The 24,835-nt window shown below is 44.8% G+C and overlaps 1 protein-coding gene across 1 annotated transcript in view; it reads left to right on the top strand.

Annotated features, from left to right (window-relative positions):
* LOC118362807 (neurexin-3a) overlaps positions 1–24,835 on the top strand; it is a gene marked incomplete at its 3' end in the record, with an annotated part of 338,958 nt that overhangs the window by 78,910 nt on the left and 235,213 nt on the right. The window lies entirely within an intron of this gene.

A 24,835-nucleotide genomic window follows, 5' to 3' on the forward strand; every position in this document is an offset into this window, starting at 1 on the left:
TCCCCTAACTTTGAGGGCCCTATTTTTATCCCTTCGGTCCCAGAGGGTAAAGCACTGGAGCGCTCCACTGCCCAAAGGGCTCAGTGGTGGGTGACACTCACTGCTACTGCTGCAGGTCCCAGCTGCCTACCAATTTACTGGTGGGGGGGGGGGGGGTGGGGTGAAAGAGGGGTTGAGAGAGACAGAGGGGAGATATAGAGATGGAGGGGAGAAAGAGAGAGAGAACTTAATAACCAGTGTTTCTCGACAAGAGATAAGAAGCTATTTGATGACAAACCGCAACAAAAATCTAATCACAAATATGACAAATCACACAAATATGTTCCTATAGAATGTACTGTTCCGTATAAATCCATTAACCCAAGAGTTGATGTCCACACCCGCATTGAAATAAAATTAGCATAACAACTTTCTGTCCTTTTAAGCTAAATACACTGATCAAAAAATAAAGGGAACACTAAAATAACACATCCTAGATCTGAATTAATGAAATATTCGTATTAAATACTTTTTTCATTACATAGTTGAATGTGCTGACAACAAAATCACACAAAAATTATCAATGGAAATAAAATGTATCAACCCATGGAGGTCTGGATTTTTAGTCACACTCCAAATTAAAGTGGAAAAACACACTATAGGCTGATCCAACTTTGATGTAATGTCCTTAAAACAGGTCAAAATGAGGCTCAGTAGTGTGTGTGGCATGCCTGTATGACCTCCCTACAACGCCTGGGCATGCTCCTGATGAGGTGGCGGATGGTCTCCTGAGGGATCTCCTCCCAGACCTGGACTAAAGCTTCCGCCAACTCCTGGACAGTCTGTTGGTGGATGGAGCGAGACATGATGTCCCAGATGTGCTCAATTGGATTCAGGTCTGGGGAACGGGCGGGCCAGTCCATAGCATCAATGCCTTCCTCTTGCAGGAACTGCTGACACACTCCGGCCACATGAGGTCTAGCATTGTCCTGCATTATGAGGGACCCAGGGCCAACCGCACCAGCATATGGTCTCACAAGGGGTCTGAGGATCTCATCTCGGTACCTAATGGCAGTCAGGCTACCTCTGGCGAGCATATGGAGGGCCGTGCGGCCCCCCAAAGAAATGCCACCCCACACCATGACTGACTCACCGCCAAACCGGTCATGCTGGAGGATGTTGCAAGCAGCAGAACGTGTCTTGCTAATTGCCTATAATTTCCACCTGTTTTCTATTCCATTTGCACAACAGCATGTGAAATGTATTGTCAATCAGTGTTGCTTCCTAAATGGACAGTGTGATTGACTTGGAGTTACATTGTGTTGTTTAAGTGTTCCCTTTATTTTGAGCAGTGTATATATGTTTTTGTGTGTCTGCCTTCCGCATCTGCCACAAAGTCAAAATTGTCTATAGGATATCATGAAAATGTATAAAATTAAACTTTTTGGTCTTTATCTAAGGTTAGGGTTAGGCATAATGTTAGCAGTGTGGTTAGGATTTGATTTAAAATCTGATTTTTAGAAATAGGCAGGGTTTAAGACTTTGTGACTGTGTTAACTAGTGACGACCGTGGCAGCGCTACAGCGGATGTTTGTCAGACCAGGAGACAGCCCGACAATGAACATGATTCCACTATGGAAAGCTGAGAATCTCACGATTATGTTGGTGTTCTCTGTTTTCACAGGAGCTTCACGGGACTCGTCTAATCGTAGAAACACCAAACGTTTTGGGCTACAAAACTAACTAATTATTACCCCACCATCGAAAGCTGAGACTATTCCGAACTTGCTTTACGATTCCCACAAGCCTTACAAGACTTGTTTTAAGGTAACCCAGTGACGGGCTTAAAAATGAATGGAAATGAAAAGGGCATTTCCACGTCAAAGGTATACCGGTCATTCTACAGTAAAACAAATGAATAAATAATCCTGAGTTGCTTTATTATATCTCTCAGATATAAGACAGACACTTAAAAACATACTCCTCGCCCTCCCCCCAAAAGGCTAAGGTGTAATAATAGGTCATCCCAATAAGAGGCTATCCAATTTTTTTTTCTTCAGCAGATGGTCAGGGGGCCGAAACATAATTACATTTGTAGACTGCAAATTGACCGCAAGAAGCCAAAACAGATGTAATATTTGACTAAAACATAATCATTTCAAACCTCGATTACACAACATATATCTCTCTATCATGCATGGGAATACTACGGAACTGGACTCCCAATTTAAAATCACCGCTGGTGTTTTTACAGACTTTTATGTCCAACAAATTTGAAATCTTGGGGGGCAGATAAAATCACCCGGGGGCCAAATTCAGCCTGTTGGCCTCCAGAAGAAAGGAGGTTTTAAAAATGCCAGAACACTCCCACACACAGACCCCATTAGGCCCAACATATGTTGATTACTACCTTTCTAGGAATGTGGATGAGTGATGTAGGGAGGTTAGAGATAAATGCACAGTGTGTGAATGTGTTAGATGCTGGCTGGATTGAGTGCATCATTCAAGGTACAGTGGATGCACTTTAAATGCCAAGTGCATTATCGGAGCACACGCACTCGCACACACACAGGCAGACACATGCTATGTGTAGGTCTGGATTCAGTTTGAAAGTCCTATCCATTTGTATTCAAACAAAATCAATCCCTTTTCTATTTTATAGCCATTTTTTAGATTAGCCCATCATACATGGACCAAATCTCAACTCCAATCAGACTAAATACACACTTTCAGAAACTCTTCCCAAGTAATCTTTTCAACAGATGTTCATAGTATGAAAGTATACCATGTGATTATTCTGACACGCCCCTTATAGACTTTACCCTGTGTGTTTGTCTAAATCGCGACCACATAACCTTCCATCCGATTCATCCAATACAACCAATGTATTATTGCTGTGGCCCTTAGATAATCTAACTACACTAACTCGGTGTTGACACTAAGCCAATGAGCCTTCAGGTATGTGTCAGGTGACAAGTAAATAGCCAATAACCTTTCTCCTCATGCTTTAATAGAGCTAATTGTAATCTTTCAACATTTAGGGGAGAGTGGGGTTAGTTGAGTAATTTCTAACATTCAGCATCACTATGTCAAGGGAAATATAGTATTCTTTTTAACAAAGATCCTGAAATATATGTAGATATGTTTTGTATCCCTGGAAATAATCAGAATGCATGTAAACATAACAGTTTTGAAAACCTAGCTTGCCCCAAAAAAGTGGTCTCTTGCCACTACTTACCCAGGTATGGGGCATGTTGATTATAGGAACAGGGTCATTTGAGCCGCCTTTGGGTAAGTGAGTGATGGTGTACTGTGACAGTGGGTGCTGGTAGGTCAAAGTTTAATTAATGGAGTGGGGTGTGGTATATTGTATATCTTAAATGTATGCCTGCATTCAGATATACACTGAGTGTAGAAAACATTAGGAACACGTTCCAAATATTGAGTGGCGCCCCCTTTGGCTCTAAGAACAGCCTCAATTCGTTGGGGCATGGACTCGACAAGGTGTCAAAAGCGTTCCACAGGGATGTTGGCCCATGTTGACTCCAATTCTTCCCACAGTTGTGTCAAGTTGTCTGGATGTTCTTTGGGTGTTGGACCATTCTTGATACACACTGGAAACTGTTGAAAAATCCAGCAGCTTTGCAGTTCTTGACACACTATAACCGGTGCGTCTGGCACCTACTACCCATACCCCGTTCAAAGACACAATCATTTTGACCTGCTCATCCTCTGAATGGCACACGCGCACAATCCATGGCTCAATTGTCTCAAGGCTTAAAAAATCCCTCTAACCTGTTTCCTCCCCTTCATCTACACTGATTGAAGTGGATTTAATGGACATCCACAAGGGATCATTGTTTTCCCCTGGTCAGTCTATGTCATGGAAAGAACAGGTGTGCCTAATGTTTTGTACCCTCAGTGAAGATCTCTCTGTTGAGTATCAACGCACCCTTCCATTTCTTGACCAGTTGTCCGGGACAGGGATGTTGTTTTGATGTGCCAATTCATAGGCAAGTTGTCTACATTTGATGCTACTAAGCCCATGACACAGGTCTGTGAGATTCTTGATATGTTTAGCAAGCTCAGACCCCATGTCATCAGATAAGACCTTATCTATACCATAGCCTCTCTTTTGCACAAGTACATGTTTGTTCATTTCTTTTTGTCAATGTACCCCTTCAGTGTCATTCGGTCCATTTTTTTTTCATCTCTTGCGGCTGCACGAATGGACTTCTTCCCTTCTCTCAGATCCCAACTGATGTATAAAGCAACTTAAAATGACTTGGGTTTAGATACAAGCGTCATGAAACCTAAGACAATAAATGTATTTGACTTAGTCAAAATCAGTTTTTTGGACCAAACTTGTTTTTCCATGTGGTTCCTTCCTTCACAGACTCCATGAAATGATGACCTCATAAGTATTTGGTCCCATGATTTTTTAAAATGGTTTCCTAGAAACAAGGGCTGTGTAACGGCGTTCTTCGTTTGTCGAAAGAGAGTCGGACCGAAATGCAGCGTGGTGGTTACTCATGTCTTTAATGAAACAAATGACGATACATGAAATAACTTATAAATACAAAAACAACAAACGGAACGTGAAAACCTAATACAGCCTATCTGGTGAACACTACACAGAGACAGGAACAATCACCCACGAAATACACAGTGAAACCCAGGCTACCTAAATACGGTTCCCTATCAGAGACAACAAGAATCACCTGACTCTGATTGAGAACCGCCTCAGGCAGCCAAGCCTAAACTAGACACACCCCTAATCAACCACAATCCCAATGCCTACAAAAACCCCAATACGACAACACAATAAACCCATGTCACACCCTGGCCTGAACAAATATACATCGAAAACACAAAATACAATGACCAAGGCGTGACAGGCTGGCTCAACTAACCCTTTGGCTCAACTTACCCTACTCTCCGCTACCCCTGTCACATCCTGGTCTTGTCATGCTGAAATGTGTGTCCCCTGACACCAAGTCATATTAATGACAAATATTCAGAATGTCCCATCTGTAAATTAGTTTAACATTTAGATGAAGCTGGCCTGATGTGGTGATGATCTCCTGTCAGAATGTAATTGTGTCTTTTCACATTTACAAGGAGGCTGGCTCGGAAAGGATTACATCTCTGTCTGTCCTTAGCCACTGATGTCTGGTACTTGTTGTTGTTTAAAGTAATACCATTCTGGTATTTTAAAGTTTTGCTGTGTATGCGTTTTGTAAAAATATATATTTTTTAAATTGTCAAAAAGACAAAATATATGAAAGGCTGGCTCAAGTGGAGGAAAGCATATTTAAGTACTCTCACAAAAATCCCAAATCAAGACTCTTTATTGCCACATTTATCCTTGCTCGACATCAAGCCCAGAAGACATGAATGCACGTGCACACACGCATGCACATATACGGAAAAGCTTGTCATACGTAAATGACATGTCCTTGAAGCTAGCCTGTCGATGCTGCAGATATTGTCAAGTCCTCTTATGAAGATCAGCAACAACATCCAATCTGTCTTGTTAATGTTGCCAAGCCATTTCCTTCATACTCTATGGAGTTTTGAAGCCCAATTCATTTGTTTTAAGCCATTCCGATCTCATTTACTAGGTCTATTTGATTGTTTTATTTTTGCAGTGAGATGGCTATTTGGTGTCAATCCCCATTATCTTTGCAGCGAGCTGTCATGTTGGTATCAATTCAGACTAAATCAATTCAAATTGTATTTGTCACATGCGCAGTGAAATGCTTACAAGCCCTTAACCAACAATGCAGTTTTAGTGTTAAGTAAAATATAGATAAATAAAAAATAACAGTAAAAAATAATTAAAGAGCAGCAGTAAAATAACAGTTGCGAGGCTATATACAGGGGGTACCGGTACAGAGTCAATGTGCGGGGACACTGGTTAGTCGAGGTAATATGTACATGTAGGTAGAGTTAAAGTGACTATGCATAGATGATAAACAGAGAGTAGCAGCAGAGTGAAAGGGGGGGGGACGACGACAATGCAAATAGTCTGGGTAACCATTTGATTAAGTGTTCAGGAGTCTTATGGCTTGGGGGTAGAAGCTGCTAAGAAGCCTCTTGGACATAGACTCCGGTACCGCTTGCCGTGCCGTAGCAGAGAGAACAGTCTATGTCCTGGATGGCAGGAATCTTGGCCCAAGTGATATACTGTGCAGTACGCACTACCCACTGCAGTGCCTTGCGATTGGAGGCCGAGCAGTTGCCATACCAGGCAGTGATGCAACCAGTCAGGATGCTCTCGATGGTGCAGCTGTAGAACTTCTTGAGGATCTGAGGACCCATGCCAAATATTTTCAGTCTCCTGAGGGGGAATAGGCTTTGTTGTGCCCTCTTCACGACTGTCTTGGTGTGTTTGGACAATGATAGTTTGTTGGTGATTTGGACACCAGGGAAGTTGCAGCCCCATCGATGAGAATGCTCGGTCCTCCTTTTCCTGTACACACAATCATCTCCTTTGTCTTGATCACGTTGAGGGAGAGGTTGTTGTCCTGGCACCACACGGCCAGGTCTCTGACCTCCTCCCTACAGGCTGTCTCATCGTTGTCGGTGATCAGGCCTACCACTGTTGTGTCATCGGCAAACTTAATGATGGTGTTGAAGTTGTGCCTGGACATGCGGTCATGAGTGAACAGGGAGTACGGGAGGGGACTGAGCACACACCGCTGAGGGGCCCCCATGTTGAGGATCAGATTGGCAGATGTGTTGTTACCCACCCTTACCACCTGGGGGCGGCCTGTCAGGAAGTCCAGGATCCAGTTGCGGAAGTAGGTGTTTAGTCCCAGGATCCTTAGCTTAGTGATGAGCTTTGAGAGCACTATGAGCTAGTCAATGAATAGTATTCTCACATAGGTGTTCCTTTTGTCCAGGTGGGAAAGGGCAGTGTGGAGTGCAGTAGAGTTTGCATCATCTGTGGATCTGTTGGTGCGGTATGCAAATTGGAGTGGGCCTAGGGTTTCTGGGATAAGTCAGGCACAGGTGGAAAAAGTCAGTGAAGACACTTGCCAGTTGGTCTTTTCTATTACCTTTTGAGTAAATGGCATTGACATGCCTCAGAAACCTAGATAATGCACCTCTACAAACTGATTGTTAATTTAATAATTTCCTGCTTGTTTCTACCATCCATAGGCCTAATGTATGCTAGGTAGGTTACCTCAACATGCGGGATGCAAATGTGAAATGGTGGAGGTAGATTCTAGAGACGGTCAGTCCACTGTCTGTTGGGGTGCTCGGATGGAACGCATCACGAGAGCTCGGCATCGCTTTTTTAAACGCCTGTCTTATCCTCTTCAAGTGGAGAATTATGGGCTGTCCTACCACCCCTACCCCCACTCCCTCCAACCCTCTCCCCTTTCTCATCCAAACGTTGTTACTTTCCCCGGTCGCCAAGGCAACGGCTGCTCAGCTGAGAAATGGCAGCGGTGCGTCGGTAGTGGCTGTAGCGACGGCAGAGGGAGCGGAGGCATCGGCTGGCCCGTCATTAGGTATCTACACAGGCGCTGACAGCAGAGATAATGGCCAATAACCCTGTATTATGTTGGGGAGTAAATGAAAAGTCTCCCGGGACCCAGGGCCTGTCATGCTTCTTCAGTTCCGGGAGTTATGCCTACACCGCCGCCCCAGACAGAAGGCACCAGGCGCGGGGGAGATTCACCGTGCCGTACCCCCCACTCCCTCCATCCCTCTCTCTCTCATGGATGAACTAGCTAGGACTCTGAGCCTATGGGTAAAGGGTCTGGTTGATAATCAGGAATGTGAGGAAACCATTTCAGTTTGTGGATATTGTTATTCTTTTGACAAAAAAAGATTGATATTGGGAGAGTGAGATAAAGGCACTGATTCATAGTTGCCATTTATTTGTTGTCAAACCTATGAATTGTAGGCCTATCGGTTAATGGCCTTAAAGACTATGAAATGTAGGCCTATCAGTTAATGGCCTTAAAGACTATGAAATGTAGGCCTATCGGTTAATGGCCTTAAAGACTATGAAATATAGGCCTATCAGTTAATGGCCTTAAAGACTATGAAATGTAGGCCTATCGGTTAATGGCCTTAAAGACTATGAAAAACAGGCCTATCGGTTAATGGCCTTAAAGACTATGAAATATAGGTCTATCGGTTAATGGCCTTAAAGACTATGACATGTATGCCTATTGGTTAATGGCCTTAAAGATTATGAAATGTAGGCCTATCGGTTAATGGCCTTAAAGACTATGAAATGTAGGCCTATCGGTTAATGGCCTTAAAGACTATGAAATATAGGCCTATCGGTTAATGGCCTTAAAGACTATGACATGTATGCCTATTGGTTAATGGCCTTAAAGATTATGAAATGTAGGCCTATCGGTTAATGGCCTTAAAGACTATGAAATATAGGTCTATCGGTTAATGGCCTTAAAGACTATGACATGTATGCCTATTGGTTAATGGCCTTAAAGATTATGAAATGTAGGCCTATCGGTTAATGGCCTTAAAGACTATGAAATGTAGGCCTATCGGTTAATGGCCTTAAAGACTATGAAATATAGGCCTATCAGTTAATGGCCTTAAAGACTATGAAATGTAGGCCTATCGGTTAATGGCCTTAAAGACTATGAAAAACAGGCCTATCGGTTAATGGCCTTAAAGACTATGAAATATAGGTCTATCGGTTAATGGCCTTAAAGACTATGACATGTATGCCTATTGGTTAATGGCCTTAAAGATTATGAAATGTAGGCCTATCGGTTAATGGCCTTAAAGACTATGAAATGTATGCCTATCGGTTAATGGCCTTAAAGACTATGAAATGTAGGCCTATCGGTTAATGGCCTTAAAGACTATGAAATGTAGGCCTATCGGTTAATGGCCTTAAAGACTATGAAATGTAGGCCTATCGGTTAATGGCCTTAAAGACTATGAAATAGGATGAATCGAATTCAAACAACAAAGTGAATGTATTTGTTCTAACACACTGTAGTACCCAAATGTACACTGTAGAATGTGTGAAATGCATTTTACATTCATTGCTCAGTCTAGACTGAAGAAATTATGTTTTTGAAAGTACGTGTTCAATGTCCTATTGTGTGGCTGTCCGACTCCTACCAGGGATTACTGTATATGGTATTGTTTAGTATGTGATTTCTCTATGTGCTATTAGCATGCACTTGTACGGGTGTCATAGTCAATTACACAGCGTTGCTGTTCGTCATGTTATCAGGGATAGACTGTACTAAGCTCATCTCCCTGTACCCCGATGCGTCTCTCTAAGGGTGATATTAAACAATATTAAACGTGTCTGAAGTGGGTTATGATAGCTCTGGCAATAGCTATTCTCTTTGCTACCTACACACTCGATGGATGCAGTCAAAATGGCGACAGATAATTCCCCACACCCCTTTCAACAAGGACATGTGCTCCTTCCCTCCTCCTCCCCTCCACTCGTCGTTCTCTTCATCGTCCTTCTTTCCTCCCTCACTCCATTCCGTGGAGCCGCTTGGTTCCGACAACGGGACGCTCCATTGGTCAAGCCCGGTAACAAATGAATATCCGTCTGAGCGCCTGAAATTACTGATGGTTATCTCTCTTTCGCCTCATTGGACAATTCCGCTATCATCCATCTTGGCTTGCTCTCATCCTTCTCCTAAAACCCTTCTCTCCTCTCATCCTCTCTTCCCTCTATCTGCTAAAATGACAGTCATTATTTTCGCTGTGTCTGAGAAATGGATGAGAAGCCCATCCCTCTCTTTTTGCTCTTCTTTGATGCTGTGTCTTGTTTCTTTTCTCTCTATTTTCGTGGCGATTATATGGCCTTTGCCTCTCCCCATTAGAGGAAATGACTGTAGAGCAGGGCGGCCCTCTCCTCTCACACAGACAGACATGTCACAATACTACCTCAGCTTGAGAGAGAGAGAGAGAGAGAGAGAGGCAAATAATTAGAACATTAGGCTAAAATGCACAAAATTCTGTAGGCCTATGTATTGGCATAGATTGAAATAGCGCATTTCTCTTGCTCTCTGAGTGCTGAGGCCCGAAAACTCTTTTATCAAATGCAAATGATTTGCTACTAGATATGTCCTTCGCCTCAGTTTTGTAATTGGTATAATTGCAGTAACATCTAGCCATGATTGTTCCCACCTGAGCTCTGGTGAAAGGTGATCATGTTTTAATATGGAGCTCATTCTACCATGTAATCACTCCTTTGTGTGGGATATAATCTCCTCCCACAAGCAAAAGAAGCATCTGCACCCCAGAATACATGTTGTGTGTCATGTTCTGAGCTAGTTCATGTAAAATCATTTATATGTGGGCAATTTAACCTTTTTTTGTTTTTCTGGTATTCATTTATAAATACTTTTTTGGGACATGCAGTGTGATTGTATTACTGTCAAATAAGGCAATGAGCTGGGCCTCAAATAGAGAGGTGGGTATATAGAAGATAAAACTAGCATTTGAATGATTAGTCCTTGCATCTACAGAGGTTACAGTTCCCCAGCCCCATCCCTCAGCTTTTTACCAAAACAGGGGCAGAGAGAATACTTTGTTATTGTTTCTACTGCTGATTGCCACTTTAATCTAATTTGTTCAATATAATTATGACAGTTCAGTGCATTTAATGCTTCAGGTTTTGTACATTTCCCTTTTCAAATAAATCATAAATAAATTCCAAAAGGCATTAGTGTTTGCATTCAAGGTCAGGATTTTATATAAGGGTATTAGCATACAGCATTAAATTCACTTGAAACGGCCATCCAGAGTGCAAATTATACCGTGACATTCGGGGGTCAATTTTCTTTCGACAGGACCTACAATGTGTGCATGCGCCTGCATGAATTGCTTTTATTGGCTTTAAGACATATCATTTAACATTTTAATATGTCTTGCACACAACCAGTCGTGATGTTTTCATCTGATTATCAAATAAATCACTTCAAAAAGTAGGCTAAGTAGGTCACCTGTGCACTTTCGTCTGCTTCAAAATAAATCCAGCACTGTGCACCTGTGCTGTTTGAATGGAAAGGGACGTCTATTACAAACACCATTTGTGTGTTAACAGTAAGCCTACAAAGTGGAGTGTATTCATGAATGTCAAGGGAAGCTAGGCTTCCCTGAGAATGTTAACAACACGAAATGATTTTGTCATTCGTGTGTATCTGTGAGGTTACTATGAATTACACTGAATCATTTACAAGGCTTAATATTTGATTGGTTACATTGAATCATTTAGTGTATGAAAAAAGAAATGAAGGCAATCATCTGTTTTTATCACCACTAAGAAACTGCTAGCCATTGGCTCCTAACAGCTGAGAACTGCTAGCTAACTGACAAGCACAAAAACAGTCAACAACTTCAAGAGTACAGACCCCTTGAAAATAATCTGAGCGCCCTCTATTGGTGAAAGTCAGAACTGCCAAAAATGCACAGTCAAAGAGGAGAATAATTATTCTGTCAGGAAAAGTAAAAAAACAAAAAAATGGAGGCTTACTAAGACAAGAGAAACGTGAAACAGTGTGTAAATAATAACACATTAGTGCAGGAAATTAAGAAATGTAATTCAAATGCTGGAATTAAACAATTAACTATGCAAATGAGCAAAAACTGTGTGCATTAAGGAAATGGACGCCTAGCTCAAATAGAACCATGTCTCTAATAAGTGCCTGTTGTGTTCAGTGATTTAAGCAAATAAATGCCTGGCTATTCATTTCAGTTTTACGGTATTTCACTAGAGGAAGCATCCGTGCCAGGCAAACAACGCCCTTCTGTCGTGGTATCTGTAGTCCATGTATCTGATGCTGTCTGTCCAAAAATAATATGACATGATATATTATTTCGGGCCAGACAGCATCAGATACATGGACTACACAGACCGATGGGGCGCTGTTTCATTCGCTCGGATTCTTTCTCCAGTGAGATTGAGTCTTTCTGTCGGTGTGCGTCTTGGTCAAAACGATCTACATATTCAGAGGCGACCTATCTGGGGTGGCCGATCAGATTTCAGGGGAGGCCGTGGTCACTCTCTCTCTCTCTCTCTCTCTCTCTCTCGCTCTCTCTCTCTCTCTCTCTCTCTGTGCACCTCAGCCATAACGTTACCTGTAATTGAAAAGATGAGAGAATTCATGAAATATAGCTAATGCCAGAGATCAAAAAGAGCTATCAAATTCAAATTAGCTGGGTATGAAATTGCTTCCAGTGGATGGCGGGAGAGACGGCTTTAAACAGTCACCCGCAGCTTCCACAAAATGGAATAACAATTTTCAGAGGGCGGGATGGAGGGAGAGGGCCGTAAATGGATAATCCACATCCTCGTTGTTTCTTCGAGAGGCTGCACTCTTCCCCAGATTGTCATGTCTTCTTGTCTTTTTGCAACAAAGTGGCCCATACTGACGTAGTGGAGCTTAATGTGGATGGGAGAAAGAAAGACACCATTTTGAGTTTGAATGCCTCATAAGGCTTTTCCCGTATTACTTCTGCATGTTGTGGTAGCGTGGGCGAACGCCCTGATTTGATACACCACTGGTAGGGAGGGAGTCGAGAATTGGCATTACACATGATTATAGAGTGAAATATCTCAATCAGCTTCTCTCTTTCCTCTTTTTCTTCTATCCCTCTCTCGTCCTCCTCCTTTTTCCTCCCCCGCCCTCTCTCTCTCTCTCTCTCTCTCTCTCTCTCTCTCTCTCTCTCATTCCATCTTTCCCTCTGGTCCTCTCTATCCTGCATGTTACGTCATTTATTTTCAGCCCTCTGTGAATAACACTTTTATTCTGATTAACAATACCGAGCTCGTATGAATCATTCCCCCATTTGCTAAGCAATCTGTTTCCACGTAAGGTGTCCTTGTCAGGTGAGGCAGAGAGTGTGTGTGTGAGAGAGAGAGGGGAGAGAGAGAGAAAGTGGAGTGTTGTAATGTTGTAGTGGGTTTGTTTTGTTGAATATGAAGGGACCTGCCTAGGCCCGGTCCTAGGCTTGTTGCTTGTTTCCTTCTCTGTGTCACTCTGTGTTGAATAAGGCTGCCAGATGGTCAACCCTGGAATTCCTCGACGCTTTCGCCTGGTCTCAGGCCAGATCCACCCTGCTGATAACGCCTCCGACAAAATGTGTGGGGTGTGTGTTTCTGTGCAAGTGCATGTGTGTTGCATTTTGTGTGGTGTGGGTGGATTTTATAATACTACGTTTGTGTGCTCGCGCCAACATTATCTCACGATTCCCCGCTCCTGTGTCTTTTGATCTAACCTTTTCGAATTACGGTAATTCAACTGCACATCCGGCTCAAACGAAGACCCTGTGAATTTTTGTCCAGATTTTTGTTTCTGAATGAAATGAGCTATGCTCCTGTTGAATTAAGCATGGCTCATTGTCAATGAAATATGCTCCTCTTAATGAACAATCTGGAGGTTTCCTGGAGAGAAAAGGCTTTTAGGATTAATCTATACAGGTGGAGAGGAAAGGAGAGAATAGGAGGCATTTTCGAGCTTCGTGTCCAAATCATCCCAAAGTATCAACAAAAGAAAATGCTTCTAACTCAATGAAGTTACTTATAGATGGTTTGGAGATGAAGCACCAACATCCTAATATATGGATAACATTGACTTGCATTGGATTGTGCCACAAAAGTCTGAATTTTAAACAGTGACCAGGTAAATAAAACCTAAGCAGGGAAACCATTAATTTTGTAATTTGGGTGAACTATCCCTTTAAAAATGTACTTACAGTTGAAGGAAACAACAACATTTTATTGAACCATTATTTTTCCAAAACCTTTCTTGGAATTCAAATTCGAAAGATATAAAGAGCAAAAGCACACACACACACACACACACACACACACACACACACACACACACACACACACACACACACACACACACACACACACACACACACACACACACACACACACACACACACACACACACACACACACACACACACACAGTACTAGTCATCATCGGAGAGGTTCTTTTAAATTATTGTCTGATTTTACCGCCCTCAACATCCCTGAACCATCGTTATATATAAAATACTCATAGTGAACAGTAAAACTCTTTTAGAACCGGTGGGCTGTGGATGGAAAGAACACACACACACACACACACACACACACACACACACACACACACACACACACACACACACACACACACACACACACACACACACACACACACACACACACACACACACACACACACACACACACACACACACACACACGTCCGCAATGAGGCCTCTTACGGTCAGTGAAGTCTCTTGATGTGTTGTGTTATACAGTATGAGGGAGAACAGAGAGAAATTGTGTAAACTATACCTTCATGTGAGGGTGTATGTGTGTGTCAATTATGCTAATGCAGGGAGAAATGATCCCCTGTGTTTTCTGCTTTTCTCACAGGGAACCCCAGGTTAATTTCACACAAGCTGTCCACCTGGTATTACAGAGAGGCAAGGAAATGAAGGGAGGGAGGCTGTGAGAGAAGGAAAGAGATCACGGGAGAGTGAAAAGGTAGAGGAGAAGATTTTATTTATCCAGGTTAGTCTCATTGAGATACAATCTCTTTTTCACAAGAGACCTTGATGAAGGAAGGGGAGGAAGGCAGGAAACAGGAAAATGTAGTGGAAAAGGGAGATATGATGGGAGAAGGAGGTAAGGGGAATAGGGAGGGAAAGGTAGAGAGGCAGAGAAAGGTAGAAAACAACGTGGAGGGAGAGCCAATGGTGCTTGCTAAAACGTGCAAAGGGGAGGAGCGAGTCACTGGAGCGCAACGAGAAATGCAGCAGGGCCCTAGACTCAAGAATGTGCACAGAGAGAGGGAGTGAGAGCAGAGGGATAGAACATAAGAAGAAGAGAGTGTCATTGGAGAGAGATGCTGATATAGGATATTACTCGCTGATGCTCCTCAGTACATTAAATCAGACCCTCTCCCTAGCCATGAGTTCACCAGCAACATAGAGGAAGATAGATACAGAACAGCACAAAGTGATGCTCTAAACTCTGATTTATAGCTACTGCTCTGACCAAAGAGCCTTAATCCAGGGAAATATTCAGCGAATTTGTCATAAATCATTTTGTGTCTAGATTATTTATGGGCAATGACTTATTCATCACAGATTCACTTTTTGAACTAAAACCATTACTACGGTGTCACTGAAGCCAGTCATTTCATTAATGTTTTATTTAAAACAATCCATATTATTAATTCATCAGGGCTATTGTAGTCATTTATCACAGTCTGTGGTGGGCTGTCATTTTAGTCAGTCAGTAGACCCTTCTAGACACACTCGAAAGGTTTTACGCGACTGTGCGTTTCTTTAATCCAGTGAGGCAGAAATCCCGTGTTTGAGGGTCAAGAGTCGACCTGTCTGGTTTGAGGCTACAGACAGACGGGTTTTTAGTTCCATCAGCTGTTTTAGACTTGGGAATCCATCCCAGAGAACTCCCCGACCGATCAACAAGTTCAATCAATAATGGTTGAAGTTAAAGCAAAGTTGAGTTGAAGCTGAGCCTCTTTTTCAAAATTCAACTTTTTTTCTAGGAGACATTTTTGAGAAGCCTTACCCAACCGGGTGGCGGTGCAGTTCTCACACCCTAAAACAGACAAGATATAGTGGAGCCATAACTTCTTTCTTCTGCCGTTCTTCTTCTCAGACATTTTTTCCGTATGACCCCTGCCAGGTCTCATCCAGTCTCATCCATCCCCCTTGTTATATAGGAAAGGCTTATGGAGACTGTAAAAATCATTACTGCACCATAAAGCACCCTCCACTCCATACATATTACTTATTAAGATATTCTTGGCCTATTCCTTAATTCCATATTTCAGTACAATTGTTATAGCTATTAAAAACCCAGGGGATCTCTAGCCCAATCTCTATCTTGCTGGCTTTAGTCCGTCCTTCCTGTGTAGCCTCCTGGTCTTGCAACCATCTTGGAATGTTAAATGGCCACCTAGCACACAAACTACATATGTGTTTGTGTCTACAGTGCCTTCGGAAAGTATTCAGACCCCTTGACTTTTTCCACATTTGTTCTAAAATTGTTCAATTGTTATTTTCCCTCAATCTACACACACTACCCCATAATGATAAAGCAAAAACAGGTTTTTAGACATTTTTGATAATTTATTTAAATTATATCACATTTACATAAGTATTCAGACCCTTTAATTAGAAGTTTGTTGAAGCACCTTTGGCATCGATTATAGCCTCAAGTCTTCATGGGTAGGACGCTACAAGCTTGGCACACCTGTATTTGGGGAGTTTCTCCCATTCTTCTCCTCTCAAGCTCTGTCAGGTTGGATAGGGAGTGTTGCTGCACAGCTATTTTCAGGTCTCTCCAGAGATGTTAGACTGGGTTCAAGTCCGGGCTGTGGCTGGGACACTCAAGGCCATTCAGAGACTTGTCCTGAAGCCACTCCTGCATTGTCTTGGCTGTGTGCTTAGTGTTGTTCTGTTGGAAGGTGAACTTTCAACCCAGTCTGAGGTCCTCAGCACTCTGGAGCAGGTTTTAACCAAGGATCTCTCTGTACTTTGCTCCGTTCATCTTTTCCTGGAACCTGACTCATCTCACAGTCCCTGTCACTGAAAACATCCCCACAGCATGATGCTGCCACCACCATGCTTCACCGTAGGGATGGTGCCAGGTTTCCTCCAGACGTGTCGCTTGGCATTCAGGCCAAAGAGTTCAATCTTGGTTTCATCAGACCAGAGAATCTTGTTTCTCATGGTCTGATAGTCTAGGTGCTTTTTGGCAAACTCCAAGCGGGCTGTCGTGTGCCTTTTACTGAGGAGTGGCTTCCATCTGGCCACTCTACCATAAAGGCCTGATTGGTGGAGCGCTGCAGTGATGGTTGTCCTTCTGAAAGGTTCTCCCATCCCCACAGAGTGACCATCGGGTTCTTGGTCACCTCCAAGACCAAGAAGTTCGGCTGGGCAACCAGCTCTATGAAGAGTTTTGGTGGTTCCAAACTTCTTCCATGTAAGAATTGATAGAGGCCACTGTGTTGTTGGGGACCTTCAATGCTGCAGAAATGTTTTGGTACTCTTCCCTAGATCTGTGCCTCGACATAATCCTGTCTCGGAACTCTACGGACAATTCCTTTGACCTCATGGTTTGGTTTTTGACATGCAGTGTGAACTGTGTGGGCTTTTATAGACAGGTGTGTGCCTTTCCAGATCATGTCCAATCAATTCAATTTACCACAGGTGGACTCCAAACAAGTTGTAGAAACAACTCAAGGATGATCAATGGAAGCAGGATGCACCTGAGCTCAATTTCGAGTCTCATAGCAAAAGGTCTGAATACTTATGTAAATAAGGTATTTCTGTTTCTGTTTTTTTATTGTTTGAGTGCTTTCCGAAGGAACTGAAACGTTAAATTACAATATTGGTCCAAAGCTAGCTTGGATAGTTGATACCCATGTCTGTCTGTCTAACCCATGTCTGTCTGTCTGTCTGTCTGTCTGTCTGTCTGTCTGTCTGTCTGTCTGTCTGTCTGTCTGTCTGTCTGTCTGTCTGCCTGCCTGCCTGCCTGCCTGCCTGCCTGCCTGCCTGCCTGCCTGCCTGCCTGTCTGTCTGTCTGTCTGTCTGCCTGCCTGCCTGCCTGCCTGCATTTTAGCTCCTATGGGCAAAGCTCTGTGGTCCCCCTGGCTTACCCATATGGCTTCACATTACCCATGCACACAGACAAAGCTTGTTTAGCCAGCAGTGGGCCATGGAGAGGTGGATGGGAGAGGTGGTGGGGTGCCTGGGGGGCGGTGTTTGAGTTAGAGAGAGGGTTCACTTCATTCCACTAAGCCTGGGGGAGAAGAACGGAAACTCTGAAAGTTAAACTAAACTTTCTTTGAACTGAGCGGATGTCATCTGAGCTGTGGTGGGTTTTTTCTATTACAGACTGACTAATATATCTTTGTCCTTCCTCTCTCATACAGCTAACATGAGATGATACGGCCTCTCGTTATGTATGCACTCTCGTTAAAACAAGCTTGTATTCGTTCCCCATTAATCTCCCTCTTCCAACCAAATCAAAGTGTGTTCCCTCGTCCGAATGAATTCTGCAATGTATTCCCTGAACTAGTATGTATCTCTACAGTACAGCACACCTCCCTCCCTCACATAACCCCAGACTGTCTCAACTCACCTCCCTCCCTCACATAAGCCCAGACTATGTTCCAACTCGCCTCCCTCCCTCACATAACCCCAGACTATGTTCCAACTCGCCTCCCTCCCTCACATAACCCCAGACTATGTTCCAACACATCTTCCTCTCTCACATAAACCCAGACTATGTTCCAACTCCCTCCCTCACATAAGCCCAGACTATGTTCCAACACATCTGCCTCTCTCACATAAACCCAGACTATGTTCCAACTCCCTCCCTCACATAAGCCCAGACTATGTTCCAACTCACCTCCCTCCCTCACATAACCCCAGACTATGTTCCAACACATCTGCCTCTCTCACATAAACCCAGACTATGTTCCAACTCCCTCCCTCACATAAGCCCAGACTATGTTCCAACTCGCCTCCCTCCCTCACATAACCCCAGACTATGTTCCAACTCACCTCCCTCCCTCACATAACCCCAGACTATGTTCCAACTCACCTCCCTCCCTCACATAAACCCAGACTATGTTCCAACTCAACTCCCTCACTTACATAACCCCAGACTGTCTCAACTCACCTCCCTCCCTCACATAAGCCCAGACTATGTTCCAACACATCTTCCTCTCTCACATAAACCCAGACTATGTTCCAACTCCCTCCCTCACATAAGCCCAGACTATGTTCCAACTCACCTCCCTCCCTCACATAACCCCAGACTATGTTCCAACTCGCCTCCCTCCCTCCCTCACATAACCCCAGACTATGTTCCAACTCGCCTCCCTCCCTCACATAACCCCAGACTATGTTCCAACTCAACTCCCTCACTTACATAACCCCAGACTGTCTCAACTCACCTCCCTCCCTCACTTAAGCCCAGACTATGTTCCAACACATCTTCCTCTCTCACATAAACCCAGACTATGTTCCAACTCGCCTCCCTCCCTCACATAACCCCAGACTATGTTCCAACACATCTTCCTCTCTCACATAAACCCAGACTATGTTCCAACTCCCTCCCTCACATAAGCCCAGACTATGTTCCAACTCACCTCCCTCCCTCACATAACCCCAGACTATGTTCCAACTCGCCTCCCTCCCCCTCACATAACCCTAGACTATGTTCCAACTCGCCTCCCTCCCTCACATAACCCCAGACTATGTTCCAACTCAACTCCCTCACTTACATAACCCCAGACTGTCTCAACTCACCTCCCTCCCTCACATAAGCCCAGACTATGTTCCAACCCATCTGCCTCTCTCACATAAACCCAGACTATGTTCCAACTCCCTCCCTCACATAAGCCCAGACTATGTTCCAACTCGCCTCCCTCCCTCACATAAGCCCAGACTGTTCCAACTCACCTCCCTCCCTCACATAAACCCAGACTATGTTCCAACTCGCCTCCCTCCCTCACATAACCCCAGACTATGTTCCAACTCACCTCCCTCCTCACATAACCCCAGACTATGTTCCAACTCACCTCCCTCCCTCACATAACCCCAGACTATGTTCCAACTCGCCTTCCTCCCTCACATAACCCCAGACTATGTTCCAACTCAACTCCCTCACTTACATAACCCCAGACTGTCTCAACTCACCTCCCTCCCTCACATAAGCCCAGACTATGTTCCAACTCACCTCCCTCCCTCACATAACCCCAGACTATGTTCCAACTCACCTCCCTCCCTCACATAACCCCAGACTATGTTCCAACTCGCCTCCCTCCCTCACATAACCCCAGACTATGTTCCAACTCACCTCCCTCCCTCACATAACCCCAGACTATGTTCCAACTCGCCTCCCTCCCTCACATAACCCCAGACTATGTTCCAACTCGCCTCCCTCCCTCACATAACCCCAGACTATGTTCCAACTCAACTCCCTCACTTACATAACCCCAGACTGTCTCAACTCACCTCCCTCCCTCACTTAAGCCCAGACTATGTTCCAACACATCTTCCTCTCTCACATAAACCCAGACTATGTTCCAACTCGCCTCCCTCCCTCACATAACCCCAGACTATGTTCCAACACATCTTCCTCTCTCACATAAACCCAGACTATGTTCCAACTCCCTCCCTCACATAAGCCCAGACTATGTTCCAACTCACCTCCCTCCCTCACATAACCCCAGACTATGTTCCAACTCGCCTCCCTCCCCTCACATAACCCCAGACTATGTTCCAACTCGCTTCCCTCCCTCACATAACCCTAGACTATGTTCCAACTCGCCTCCCTCCCTCACATAACCCCAGACTATGTTCCAACTCAACTCCCTCACTTACATAACCCCAGACTGTCTCAACTCACCTCCCTCCCTCACATAAGCCCAGACTATGTTCCAACACATCTTCCTCTCTCACATAAACCCAGACTATGTTCCAACTCCCTCCCTCACATAAGCCCAGACTATGTTCCAACTCACCTCCCTCCCTCACATAACCCCAGACTATGTTCCAACTCGCCTCCCTCCCTCACATAACCCCAGACTATGTTCCAACTCGCCTCCCTCCCTCACATAACCCCAGACTATGTTCCAACTCAACTCCCTCACTTACATAACCCCAGACTGTCTCAACTCACCTCCCTCCCTCACTTAAGCCCAGACTATGTTCCAACACATCTTCCTCTCTCACATAAACCCAGACTATGTTCCAACTCGCCTCCCTCCCTCACATAACCCCAGACTATGTTCCAACACATCTTCCTCTCTCACATAAACCCAGACTATGTTCCAACTCCCTCCCTCACATAAGCCCAGACTATGTTCCAACTCACCTCCCTCCCTCACATAACCCCAGATGTTCCAACTCAACTCCCTCACTTACATAACCCCAGACTTCCAACTCACCTCCCTCCCTCACATAAGCCCAGACTATGTTCCAACCCATCTGTCACATCCAGACTATGTTCCAACTCCCTCCCTCACATAACCCCAGACTATGTTCCAACTCGCCTCCCTCCTCACATAAGCCCAGACTGTTCCAACTCACCTCCCTCCCTCACATAACCCCAGACTATGTTGCCTCCCTTCACATAACCCCAGACTATGTTCCCTCACCTCCCTCCCTCACATAACCCCAGACTGCCTCCTCTCAACCCCAGACTACCTCCCTCCCTCACATAACTTACATAACCCCAGACTGTCTCAACTCACCTCCCTCCCTCACATAAGCCCAGACTATGTTCCAACTCGCCTCCCTCCCTCACATAACCCCAGACTATGTTCCAACTCACCTCCCTCCCTCACATAACCCCAGACTATGTTCCAACTCGCCTCCCTCCCTCACATAACCCCAGACTATGTTCCAACTCGCCTCCCTCCCTCACATAACCCCAGACTATGTTCCAACTCGCCTCCCTCCCTCACATAACCCCAGACTATGTTCTAACTCGCCTCCCTCCCTCACATAACCCCAGACTATGTTCCAACTCAACTCCCTCACTTACATAACCCCAGACTGTCTCAACTCACCTCCCTCCCCCTCACTTAAGCCCAGACTATGTTCCAACACATCTTCCTCTCTCACATAAACCCAGACTATGTTCCAACTCGCCTCCCTCCCTCACATAACCCCAGACTATGTTCCAACACATCTGCCTCTCTCACATAAACCCAGACTATGTTCCAACTCCCTCCCTCACATAAGCCCAGACTATGTTCCAACTCGCCTCCCTCCCTCACATAACCCCAGACTATGTTCCAACTCACCTCCCTCCCTCACATAACCCCAGACTATGTTCCAACTCACCTCCCTCCCTCACATAACCCCAGACTATGTTCCAACTCGCCTCCCTCCCTCACATAACCCCAGACTATGTTCCAACTCAACTCCCTCACTTACATAACCCCAGACTGTCTCAACTCACCTCCCTCCCTCACATAAGCCCAGACTATGTTCCAACACATCTGCCTCTCTCACATAAACCCAGACTATGTTCCAACTCCCTCCCTCACATAAGCCCAGACTATGTTCCAACTCACCTCCCTCCCTCACATAACCCCAGACTATGTTCCAACTCGCCTCCCTCCCTCACATAACCCCAGACTATGTTCCAACTCGCCTCCCTCCCTCACATAACCCCAGACTATGTTCCAACTCAACTCCCTCACTTACATAACCCCAGACTGTCTCAACTCACCTCCCTCCCTCACTTAAGCCCAGACTATGTTCCAACACATCTTCCTCTCTCACATAAACCCAGACTATGTTCCAACTCGCCTCCCTCCCTCACATAACCCCAGACTATGTTCCAACACATCTTCCTCTCTCACATAAACCCAGACTATGTTCCAACTCCCTCCCTCACATAAGCCCAGACTATGTTCCAACTCACCTCCCTCCCTCACATAACCCCAGACTATGTTCCAACTCGCCTCCCTCCCTCACATAACCCTAGACTATGTTCCAACTCGCCTCCCTCCCTCACATAACCCCAGACTATGTTCCAACTCAACTCCCTCACTTACATAACCCCAGACTGTCTCAACTCACCTCCCTCCCTCACATAAGCCCAGACTATGTTCCAACCCATCTGCCTCTCTCACATAAACCCAGACTATGTTCCAACTCCCTCCCTCACATAAGCCCAGACTATGTTCCAACTCGCCTCCCTCCCTCACATAAACCCAGACTATGTTCCAACTCACCTCCCTCCCTCACATAAACCCAGACTATGTTCCAACTCAACTCCCTCACTTACATAACCCCAGACTGTCTCAACTCACCTCCCTCCCTCACATAAGCCCAGACTATGTTCCAACTCGCCTCCCTCCCTCACATAACCCCAGACTATGTTCCAACTCCCTCCCTCCCTCACATAACCCCAGACTATGTTCCAACTCGCCTCCCTCCGTCACATAAACCCAGACTATGTTCCAACTCACCTCCCTCCCTCACATAATCCCATACTGTGTCTCACATAAACCCAGACTTTATCTCCCTCAGTGTGTATTACCCAAGCTGGTATCCCTGTCTCCCCTGTCTTTCTGTCCCTTCCCTACCTCTCAGTAGTGGAGACAGCCTCTTAGCTCCGGGTGGTTCCCCCCTGCTCTGCTCATTAAGTATTGAGCAGTATGGAGGTAATGGATGAGCTCTAACATCTGGTCTGGCCCAGTCTTTAGTTAAAACAATACCTGTGTTAATGAATCATTGATCACAGGAACCTATCAGGAGAGGCGTTAGGAGGTGCGGTGGTATCTGTGATGTCAGGTTGCCTGGCCGACCTGGAGATAAGATGGGCGGGGGGTTGTGGGTAGTGTTTGCTTGGCTAATCAGTTTGTGATTGGTTAAGTCAGGTGGACCATTGATATAATAGCTTTGAACCAACTTGTGCAAGTGTATGTTTCTACATTATTTGAATGCAAGTGACAACGTCCCCTTTTCTCCAGACTAGCGTGTTGCTGCACCCATCACAAGATACTGGATGTAGCCTCGAGGAGAGTACATTTAATAATGGATGTTGTTTATTGTTTGGTGCCAAATCGGTGTGCCAAAGTGCCATGTCTAACACAATGGTGTATTTACTCTGTGAATTAAGATAAGTACTGGAAGAGTTTGCTGCCGCGTAACAGCTGGAGGAATGCCACTGTAACTCATGATGTAGTGGTCTTCTCTTGTCAACATCCCTGCTTCAACATTCATAGAAGGCCATACGGTTAGAGCGTCCAATGTGTACATCAGACGTCTGGTAAATACATTTATCAAATACTTTTGGAGACTCGAGTTGCATTTTTTTTAGTTTGCCTAGTACACTAGAACCAGTGGACAGTCCTCAAACTTCAAGCTTAACCAAGCACGGTATATTTGAACCAGGTCTAATTAATACAGGAAAGTGTGCTTAAGGTAAATGTGAAGGTTCACTCTGGCTCAACCTGATAGTTAACCTATTGTGAGGTCAAAGGACACTCTCCTGGACCTGCCCTAGCAGCTCTGGACCTGAGCTATGCCTTCATATTACCAGACCTCACACACAATGCATAGGTGAAAGTGCCATTTTCACTGTGGAATGGATTCCTTTTGAGGGAATGAGGCCTGAAGACGCTGTAGCCGCTGTATTCCGAGAATGAAAGACGGAAGCCATTTTGTGTCGACCGGGGCCTTATTGAGTATGCAGAGCACATGTTGTAGCCCAGAGCCGGAGACGGCAAGCACTGGCTGGCTCTGATAAATTCCGCCTGGCCTTGGCTAAACCCACACACTCCCAGCTTCACTTCACTTAGCAGACAGAGAGCTAATTGAAGATGATCTCACAGATAAGTGCCCCTACTGCACTCCCCCCCCCCTCTTCTTCCCTTCTCTTCCCTCCTCCCCACCCTATTTCTTTCATTCTCGCTAGCCTTTCACTCTCTCTTTCTTTTCTTTTGTTTTATTCTTTCTCTCTCTGTCCTCTGACTTTATCGCCGTGTTTCACTCCCTTCACTCTCTCCTGTCCCTGTCTCTCTTTCCTTTTGTCTCAATCTCTCTCTGTCCTCTGTCTTTCCCTCTCGCTTTCTTTTTTTTCTTTCTCTCAGCTGGCATTGATGCCTTCTCTCCTCTGCTCTAGTCTCTCTCTCTCTCTTTCTCTCTCACACACACATTCTCACATTCTTCCTCTCTCTCTCTCACACTCTCTCTCTCTTGCTCGCTCTCACTCTCGCTCCTCTCGCTCCTTTTCTCTCTCCTACCTTTTATCGAATTTAAAGCATAACAGGCCTGCCATTTCATAAGAAATACAAATTCAAGTGGTGAGATTAGGCTT

Source organism: Oncorhynchus keta, unplaced genomic scaffold, assembly GCF_023373465.1.
Source record: "Oncorhynchus keta strain PuntledgeMale-10-30-2019 unplaced genomic scaffold, Oket_V2 Un_contig_5916_pilon_pilon, whole genome shotgun sequence".
Lineage (NCBI taxonomy): Eukaryota > Metazoa > Chordata > Actinopteri > Salmoniformes > Salmonidae > Oncorhynchus > Oncorhynchus keta.